Genomic DNA, 9,905 nt, shown 5'->3' with positions numbered 1-9,905 from the left:
TAGGAATATAAAAATTCCTCAACACAGTAGCAGACACATTAAAAAACCCTTCATTAATATTTCCTAGTAAAGACTTAAAGCTTTCCCCCTAAATCAGGAACATGACAAGGATGCCAACATTAACCATCACTATTCAACATAGAGTTGGAAGTTATAGTCAGAGTAGTTAGGCAAGGAAAAGAAATAAAAGAAATCCTGAGCCAACCCTGATAGTGGTTAAAGTTCAGTACACTCTACTTCAATGGCCCTGGTTCAGTTCCTGGCCATGGAACCACACAGCTCATCTGTCACTAGCCATTCTGTGGCAGCCACTCACATAGAAGAACTAGGAGGACTTACAACTAGAATATACAACTATGTACTGGAGCTTTGGGGAGAGAAACAAAAAAAGACAGAGGAAGATTGGCAACACATGTTAGTTCAGGGCAAATCTTTCCTAGACAAAAAAAAAAATGAATGGAGGATTGGTGACCTCTCTCCTCACAGATCTTCAGGAAAAACCGTTAGATTAAAAAAAACAAAAAGACAAGAAATAAAAGAAATCCAAATGAATATGAAAAAATAAAAGGATTTTTATTCTCCTGTGACCTTATCCTATATTAGAAAATCCCAAAGAACTCACACACACACTCACTTAAAGATAAACAAATTCAGTGAAGCGGCAGGGTAGTATAGCAACACACAAAAATCAGCTGTGTTTCTACACACCAGCAGTAATCAATCAGAAAAGGAAATTTATAATACAGTATAAAAGAATAAAATGCTTAAAAATAAATTTAACCAAGGAGCCAAAAGATTTATACAATGAAAACTACAAAATATTGCTGAAAGAAATGAAAAGAATCTAAATAAATGGAAAGATATCCTACGTTCATAGGTTAGAAGACTAAACATTGTTAACATGTCAATATTACCCAAAGTGATCTACAGATACAATGCAATCCCTATAAAAATTCCAATGGCCTTTTTTTTGCAGAAATGGAAAAGCCAATTCCCAAATTCTTATGAAATTACAAGGGACCCTGAATAGTCAAAACAATCTTAAAAAAGAACAAAGTTGGAGGACTGATACCTGTCAATTTCAAAACTTACTACAAAGCTACAGTTATCCACACACCGTGGTACTAGCATAAGGATAGACATATAAGATGAATGGGATAGATTTGAGGGCCCAGAAATAAACTCACATATGTATGGCCAATTGATTTTCAAAAAGATTGCTAAGACAACTCGGCGGGGGAAGAGTAATCTCTTCAAGAAACGGGTCTGAGACAACTGGATAACCACATGCAAAAGAATACAGTAGGATCCCTACCTCACACTATGTATGAAATTAACTCAAAATAGGTAAAACCATAAGTCTTTTAGAATAAACATATGGGTAAATCATCATGACCTTGGGTTTGGCAACGGATCTTTAGATATGACAGCAAAAGCATAAGCAACAAAAGAAAAGATAGATAAATTAAACTTCATCAAAATTTAAAATTTAGTGCATCAAAGGACATTATCAAGAAAACAGCCTATAGATGGAGGAAATTATTTGCAAATTGTATATCTGATTAGAATCTAGTATCTATGATACATAAATACAAAAAATACATAATACATAAAAAACTCTTACAAGTCAAAAACAAAAAGACAAACCACCCAATTAAAAAATAGACTAGGAACTTGCAAAGACATAGCCCCGAGAAGATTTACAAATGGCTAAAAAAGCAAACATGTAACGATGATCAACATCATTACTCATTAGGGAAACACAAACAAAACTACATGGAGGTACCATGTCACACGCCCACTACTATGTCATAACTGAAAAAAAAATGTGGAGAAATTGGAACCCTCATCCACTGCTGATGGGAATTTAAAATGGTTCAGCTACTGTGGAAAACAGTTTGTGCTTCCTGGCAAAGTTAAACACAGAACTATCATATGACCAGGCCATTCTAATTCTAGGTATATAAGAAAAGAATTGGAAACAGACTCAAACATGTACGTGTACATGAATGTTCATAGCAGGACTATGCACAATAGCTAAACAGTGGAAACAACCCAAATGTCCAACAACAGATGAGTGGAGAATCAAATCATGGTGTATACATCTAACTACAATAGAATGTTATGCACCCATAAAAATCAATGAACTACTGATGCACACTACAGTGTGGACGAACCTCCAAAACATTATGCTACAATGAAAGAAGCCAGACACTAGGTCATATTTTGTATGATACCATTTATGTGAAACTTCCAGAATAGATAAATCCATAGAGAAAGATTCCAGATTTCCAGTTGCCAGGGGCTAGGAGAAACGAGAGAGTGGGGAGAAACTGCCTGCTGGGTAAGGCTCTAGAGTGATGGAAATGTTTTGGAACAAGATAGAGGTGGGAGTTGCTCAACATTGTGAATGTACTAAATACCACCGAATTTTTCACTTTAAAGTGGTTAATTACATGTTGTGTGAGTTTTACCTCAATAAATTACTTTTGAAAAGAGAGACAAAGCCAGTATTGGGATATGAAAAAATTATATAAATAAAGCAAAAGTCTAGAAGATCCATATGGTCCAGGATACAAACTAAATTACTCAAAGTGTGAAGCAATGAAAAATGTGACCAATCCCTAATAGAACAGATAATAACAGGACAGAAACCCTGGATGACCCAGATGTTGCCATTAGCAGACAAGGATACTAAAGCATCTATTAATGCTTGACTACATAAAGAAAGTCTGTCATACTGATGGAAAAGATAGGAAACTCAGCCAAGATAACCATTTAAAAGGAACACATAGAAGTTCCAGAACTACAAGAGACAATATGTGAAATTTAAAAAGCACTGAATAGGGAAATAGAAGAATAGAAATGACAGTGACCATAAAGATGTATCAGTAAAAGTTAGCGAATCTGAAAAACATGAGGAAAAAAGACTGAAAAAATAAATAGAACCTTAAGAATCTGTGAGACGAATTCTAAAGGTCTTGTACACGTATACTTGAAGACACAGAGGAGGAAGGAAAAGAGTATGGGGCAGAAAAATATTTTTAAAAACAACAATATAAAATTTTCATATTCGTACACAAAAAATTAATTTGAGATAGATCATAGAACTAAATGTAAAAACTAAAATTATAAAGCTTTTCAAAGAAAACGGAAAATTTTGACTTAGGATGATCAAAGGTCTTAAGAGAAGGCATTGAAACTAAAGAAAATAATTAAATTAGATTTGATCAAAATTGAAACTTTCTGATCCTCATTAAGAAAGTAGACAGACAAGCCACACACAGGAAAAAAGTATTCACAGAACATGTGTGTGATAATGACTGGTATCCAGGATATATAAAGAATGCATAAAACTCAGTAGTAATAAAAACAAGTAACCCATCACAAATTCGAAAAAAAAATCAAATACACACTTCACAAAAGAAGACATACTATTATAACTAAGCACATGAAAAAGTGCCCAGCATTATTCACCATAAGGAAAATGCAAATTAAGCCCACAATGACATACCTATATAACAACCAAAATGGCTTAAAATTAAAATGAAAAATATATTAAAATTATTTTCTAACAAGATTGATAACACCAAACGCTGGCAAGGAAAATCTTATGCATTGTTGATGAGAGTGTAAAAAGGTACCACCACTTTGCAAAAGATCTGACATTTTTAAAAGTAATTTATTATTTATTTATTTGCTGGGGAAGACTTGCCCTGAGTTAACATCTTTTTCTGTGACCCAGAAATATCACTTTTAGGTATTTAACCAAGAGAAATAAAAACCTGTATCCCCAAAAACCTTGTTCATACTAACTTTATATGTAACAGTCAAGAATTGGACACACCCCTGGTGCCTATCAATAGGAGCATAGATAACCAACTGCGGTATATTCACGCAATGGAAAATGACATCCAAAAGAGGAACGAATTATTTATCCACTCAGAAACATAGATGAATCTCAAAAACAATATGCTGAGTGCAAGTATATACTGTATGATTCCATTTATATGAGGTTCTAGAATAGGCAAAATATAAGAAAAATTAGAACATTGCTTGCCTCTTAGGGACAATGGCAGAGATTGACTCAGAAGGAGTATAACGGACTTTCCGGGGACAAAAGTAATGTTTTATATCTTGATCAGGGCTTGAGTTACACTGTTATTTGTGTTTATCACAAGCTAATATACTCTTAAGATTCATACATTTCGTTACATGTAAATTTTACTTCAATAGAAAAAAAATCCTATAAAAAATTCTCAAACTCTAGTTAATGACATACTTGCTCAAGGAGGAACTGTACTTATACCATTTACTTTGAATGCATCAAGTAAGTGAGGTTAATTGATGAACAGATAGAGAGATGTACAGACTGATATAAGACAAAGAAATGTTAATGATAGAATCTAGGGGGTGGTTACACAGGTGTTAACTTTGATATGTATTTCAACTGTGATATTCATTTAAATAGTTTCATAATAAAATATTAGAAAAATAACAAATAGGAGAACTGCTACTACCAAGAACTATAGCAGTGGCTGCACAGAATGACTTTGGCACCACAACAGAGGGAAATCATTGACCCTAAAGTACATTATTCATCACTGTTAAAATTTTTTTAACTATGATGAATTTATACAATTGGATAATTCCTATGTTACTTCTTGTTTTAAAAGTATGAACATTTAGTGATCATACACCATTTATCACAAGGAGAAAAGAAAAAACTTGGCATTTGTTGGACAATTGCTTTTGATTCTAATTTATTTGTATCCAAGTGATTAATTCTAGTCATTGTTATTGTCAGCACACGGAGGTCTATTCTAATGTGCTCAGGTCTTTATTCATTTTGTGTCTCAATTTTTCCTTCTGTAAAATGATAAGGCTTTTCAGTTCAACTAAATTTTTGCTAGTAGATTCTAGGTATAGTGCTAAGTGCTGAGTATATAAAGATGAATGGAATATGATCTTCTCCTAAGAAGAGTTCATGGGCTAGTGGAGAAATAGATGTATGCTATGCAAACAATTGCGATGTAGAACTAAGTGCCGTGGGAGAACAGCCTGGAAGCGGGACACATTATCCAGTCTGGGCATAAACAGGGAATCACAGAGGTTCTTTTGGATCCATGTCTGAGCTGAATCTAAAAGAATGAAAAGGAATTAGCCTCATATAAGGTGGCCAACGTGAAGAGGGTGTTGCTGAAAAGTTGCTGGGAACTGTTGGTGAGAACAGAGTGTCAGGCAGAGGAAGAAGAAGCTGGATGTCTCTTCCACATGTGTCTCTATGAAAGTGGATTGTTGCCACTCCCCCCAGCCCCACCTACAAAGGCACAAATTGAGTTAGTAAAAAATTGGTCAAGAAGTGGAATTTAGACCTTAGTCTATGATGTGGTTCACAGAATTTATGAACTCCTGAAGTACCCCTGAGCTCATTAGTAAAACATTTCTCTACCATTAAGTAAGGAAATAGGCAGAGACATTTATTTACCACAGTAGTTATATAATTAACTGCCACCAGAGGCTGGGACATCAACAGGTTTCAATAATGAATCAAAGCAACAATAACAGAAGCTGATGCAGCAGCAAATGCTTACCAACACATACTGAGCGCCAATGGGAAAGTATGTGTTGCACTTGGTGTTTTAAAATATCCCATCTCAAGTAATCCTCGCACCCCTATGAGATCAACAGTAACTTTGCATATTTTTTATTTCCACTTTAAAGAAAATTAAAATTCAAAGCAGAAAACAATTTTCTGAAGATCCTATAACTAGCAAATATGAGCTAAAGTTGTCTGTTTTGACTTCAAAGCTCTCTCCACTCAGAAATGCAGCAGGATCCCCCAAACTTGGCTGACCATCAGAATCATCAGGGAAAGTCTAGGGAAAAAAAGGGAAGATTCCTCTTTCCTATATACCTGCAATGAATAAGTGGAAACAAATTAAAAACATAATATCCTTTACATTAGCACAAAAAATGAAATGGGTATAAATCTAACAAAATATACGCAAGACTTATATGAGGAAAACTACATAACCCTGACAAAAAAATCGAAGAACTAAATAAGTGGATATTTCACGTCATGAATAGGATAGGAAGACTCAATATCGTCAAGATGTCAGTTTTTCCCAATTTGATATATAGATTCAGCAAAATTCCAATTAAAATCCCAGAAAGTTATGTTGTGGATATTGACAAACTGATTCTAAAGTTTATATGGAGAGGCAAAAGACCCAGAATAGCCAACACAATATTGAAAGAGAGGAGTAAAGTTGGAGGACTGACCCTACTCGACTCCAAGACTTACTGTAAAGCTACAGCAATGAAGACAGTGTAGTACTGGTGAAAGAACAAATAGCTCAAAGCAAAGGATAGAGAGCCCAGAAATAGGCACACATAAACAAAGCCAACTGACCTTTGACAGCACAGTAAGGGCAATATAATTGAGCAAAGATAGTTTTTTCAACAAATGGTGCTGGAACAACTGGACATCTACATGCAAAAAAAAAAAAAAATGAATCTAGACACAGACCTTACACCTTTCACAAAAATTAACTCAAAATTGATCACAGACCTAAATGTGAAACACAAAACTGCAAAACTCCTAGATGATAACATAGAGGAATACATAGATAATCTTGGGAAAGGAGATGACTTTTTAGATACAACACTAAAGGCACAATCCATGAAAGAAATAATGATCAGCTGGACTTCATTAATCAAAAATTTCTAATCTACAAAAAATATTGTCAAGAGAATGAAAAGACAAGCCGTGAACTGGAGGAAAATATTTGCACAGTACACATCTAATGAAGGAGTTTTACCCAAACGATACAAAGAACTATTACAACTCAACAATAAGAAAACAAAAGACCTGATTAAAAACTGGACCAAATACATTAAAAGACATCTCACCAAAAAAGATATGCAGATAGCAAATAAGCATATGAAAAGATACCCCACATCATATGCCATCAGGGAGATGCAAATTAAAATAAGAACTCAATTCCATTACACATCTATTAGAAGGGCCAAACTTCAGGACACTGACAACACCAAATGCTGGTGAGGATGTGGAGCTGGTATGAATGCAAAATGGTTCAGCCACTTTGGAAGATAGTTTGACAGTTTCTTACAAAACTAAGCATACCTATACCATGCAATCCATCAACCACACTCCTTGGTAGTTCCCCGAAGGAGTTGAAAGCTTATGTCCACACACAAGCCTGCACACAGATGTTTACAGCAACTTTATTCATAATTGCCTAAACTTGGAAGCAACCAAGATGTTTTTTAGTAGGTGAGAGGATAAATAAATTGGTACAACCAAACAAGGGAACATTATTCAGCACTTAAATGAAATGAAATGAGCTACCAAGCCATGAAAAGACATGGAGGTAACTTAAATGCATATTACTAACTGAAATCTGAAAAGGTTACTGTACAATTCCAACAATATGACATTCTGGAAAAGGCAAAGTTATGGAGACAGTAAAAAGATCAATGGTTGCCATGGGTTAACGGGGAAGAAGAGATGAGTCGGTGGAGCATAGACAATTTTTAGGACAGCGAAAATGCTCTGTGTGATATTATAATGGTGGATACACGTCGTTATACACTTGTCTAAACCCATAGAAAGCATACCAGGAGTGAACCCTAATGTCAGCTATGAACTCCGGGTGATGGTGTGTTCATTGTAACAAAGGTACCCTCTGCTGGGGGATGTTGATAATAGTGAAGTCTACACATGTGTGGAGGCAGGGAGTACATATGAACTATGTTTGCTCAATTTTGCTGTGAATCTAAAACTTCTTTTAAAAACAATAATTCTATTAAAAAAAAAACTTCTGAACTCTTGCCCAAGATTTACTGAGTGAGAATTCTTGCTGTGGGGCTCAAGGATCTTCCATTTTGAAGCAATCTATGATTCTGAGATCACTCTGGTTTAGAAATGACAGACCACAACTGCAATTGAAGCTGAATGTAATCAATAAAACACTATGAAAAGTTCAAGTAAAAATTGCATGAGGAAACTGGGACATTATGAAAGAAAATGACTTAAGGAAAAGGAATCCCAAAAAATCTCATTATGCATTTTCATTCTTATCTGAGTCATGTTCAATATATGTATGCCAAGTGATGTCCTTCTCAAATTACCAACGTTGTTAAAAAAAAAAAAGATGATGCTGACACTATTGTTCCATGCATTATACTTCGAATAACAAGACTGTAGACTGTAAGCTTATTAAAGATGGGGCACTTTTTGCTCAGTCACAATTCCCGGCCCATAGTGGGTGCTCACCATGTGTTTGTTGAATGAATAATTCTCCCTGTCCTCAAAGAATATCCTAGTCTGATTAGGGCCTTCTGTCTGTGTTTTCCCTTTAATCTGTGTGTGTAGATATGATGCATCTTTCCCAGCGTTTACAACAATACACTGAAGCAGAGCTTTCGCCAGTTTGTTCCTTCCTTCCTTTCACTAATGATGGATTGCTTAAGGGCAGGGGCTCTATAATTTTCTACATGTTTCTCAGTACTTAGGACAGTGCTTGGAACATAAAAGGAACTTAGGAAATGTCTATTAAATAAATAAATGATTTGAAAAGGCAAAACCTGCTTTTTATCCCCGAAAGCTGCAATTGATTTCCCACTGAGATGTATTTCTCCAGCTCCAAGCATGATCATATATTCTCGGGAGAGTGGAGGAAGGCGCATGCTGAAGACAAAAGATGAATGGTTGTCTGGGAGGGTACCCGAAGGAGCAGAAATTCACAAGCAGCGTCATCCTTAGATCAGACCCAGGAGCTCAAAGGACTCAGAAAATGAGGAAATGTCTCCAGAAAAGTAGACTCAATACATCAACAATTGTTATTTTCAACCGGTGCTTTTCGTCATGAAGGACAGCTGCTCCGCCAGATCAGAATATTTTTGGCCACCTCCAAGGTCATTGTACCTTCCCCGATCTGGCACTGAATGTAGAGTCTGGCAAGTCTGGCTTCTTAAAGTGGATTAGGCAGGCCCCACAGAGAGCCTCGTGTCCTGGCTACATTCCTGATTCTTAGACCTAAAAGCCCTGGTGATATGTTTCTGAGGACAGTCACCTATTTCGTCCTTCTTTGGATATAAGTCCAGATTCCTGACCTTAGCCCTGTGCACTGTTTCATACACTGTCATTGGCCATCCCTGCCCTCCTACAACCGTAAGCTTTTTGTCATCATCACCTTAAACATATTCTGGCAGGAAAGACATAAATTAACCTGTGCCCAAAGCATAGAATCAGAAACTGAGTTATAAACTGTCCAAAACAAAATGAATGAATGAATGAATGAATCTCTGTTTAAAAACACTTGAATTATATGAAATTTTATTTCTGTTTTCCCTAAGTTCCCTAAAATTGCTTAAATTCATAACCTTTCCACGTAAAATGGAGCTATATTCAAAGGTTATCTAAGCCTTTTCCAGAAAAGCAATGAGCTAATCATATAAACCAGATGAGGGAACTGCCCCATGCGGGCCCTTCTCCCTGTCCTAAAGTCTGTTTGAACTCCATGGGCTTTCTTATCTCAAATAAAGTAGTTGGATACCATGATTGTTCACACAGAGAATAAAGAAAGGGAGTAGTGACAGAAATTTGAAAGTTCATTTCCAAATCCAGTGTGAGAAAATGGGGGATGTTCTGATATTTTGCCTAGAGAGAGGTGGACAGTAAAGAAATACTCTTACTTATTTTATCAGTTATTAAATTTTCATATTTCACTGTTTAATACACTGGCATGGTGGAATAGGGAAAGAAGTGAGAAAGTGGCCAGAGGGCTTGTGGCTTTGTATTTGTTACTCTTCTATACTTTCTCTGTCCATCTTTTTCCATAAATGCACATGAACTCAGACATATGTATGTAAATACA

The sequence above is a fragment of the Equus asinus genome, chromosome 6 (genome assembly GCF_041296235.1).
Source record: "Equus asinus isolate D_3611 breed Donkey chromosome 6, EquAss-T2T_v2, whole genome shotgun sequence".
In the NCBI taxonomy this organism is placed as follows: Eukaryota; Metazoa; Chordata; class Mammalia; order Perissodactyla; family Equidae; genus Equus; species Equus asinus.
The sequence above is the reverse complement of the archived record's forward strand: the minus strand, read 5'-3'. Positions refer to the sequence as shown.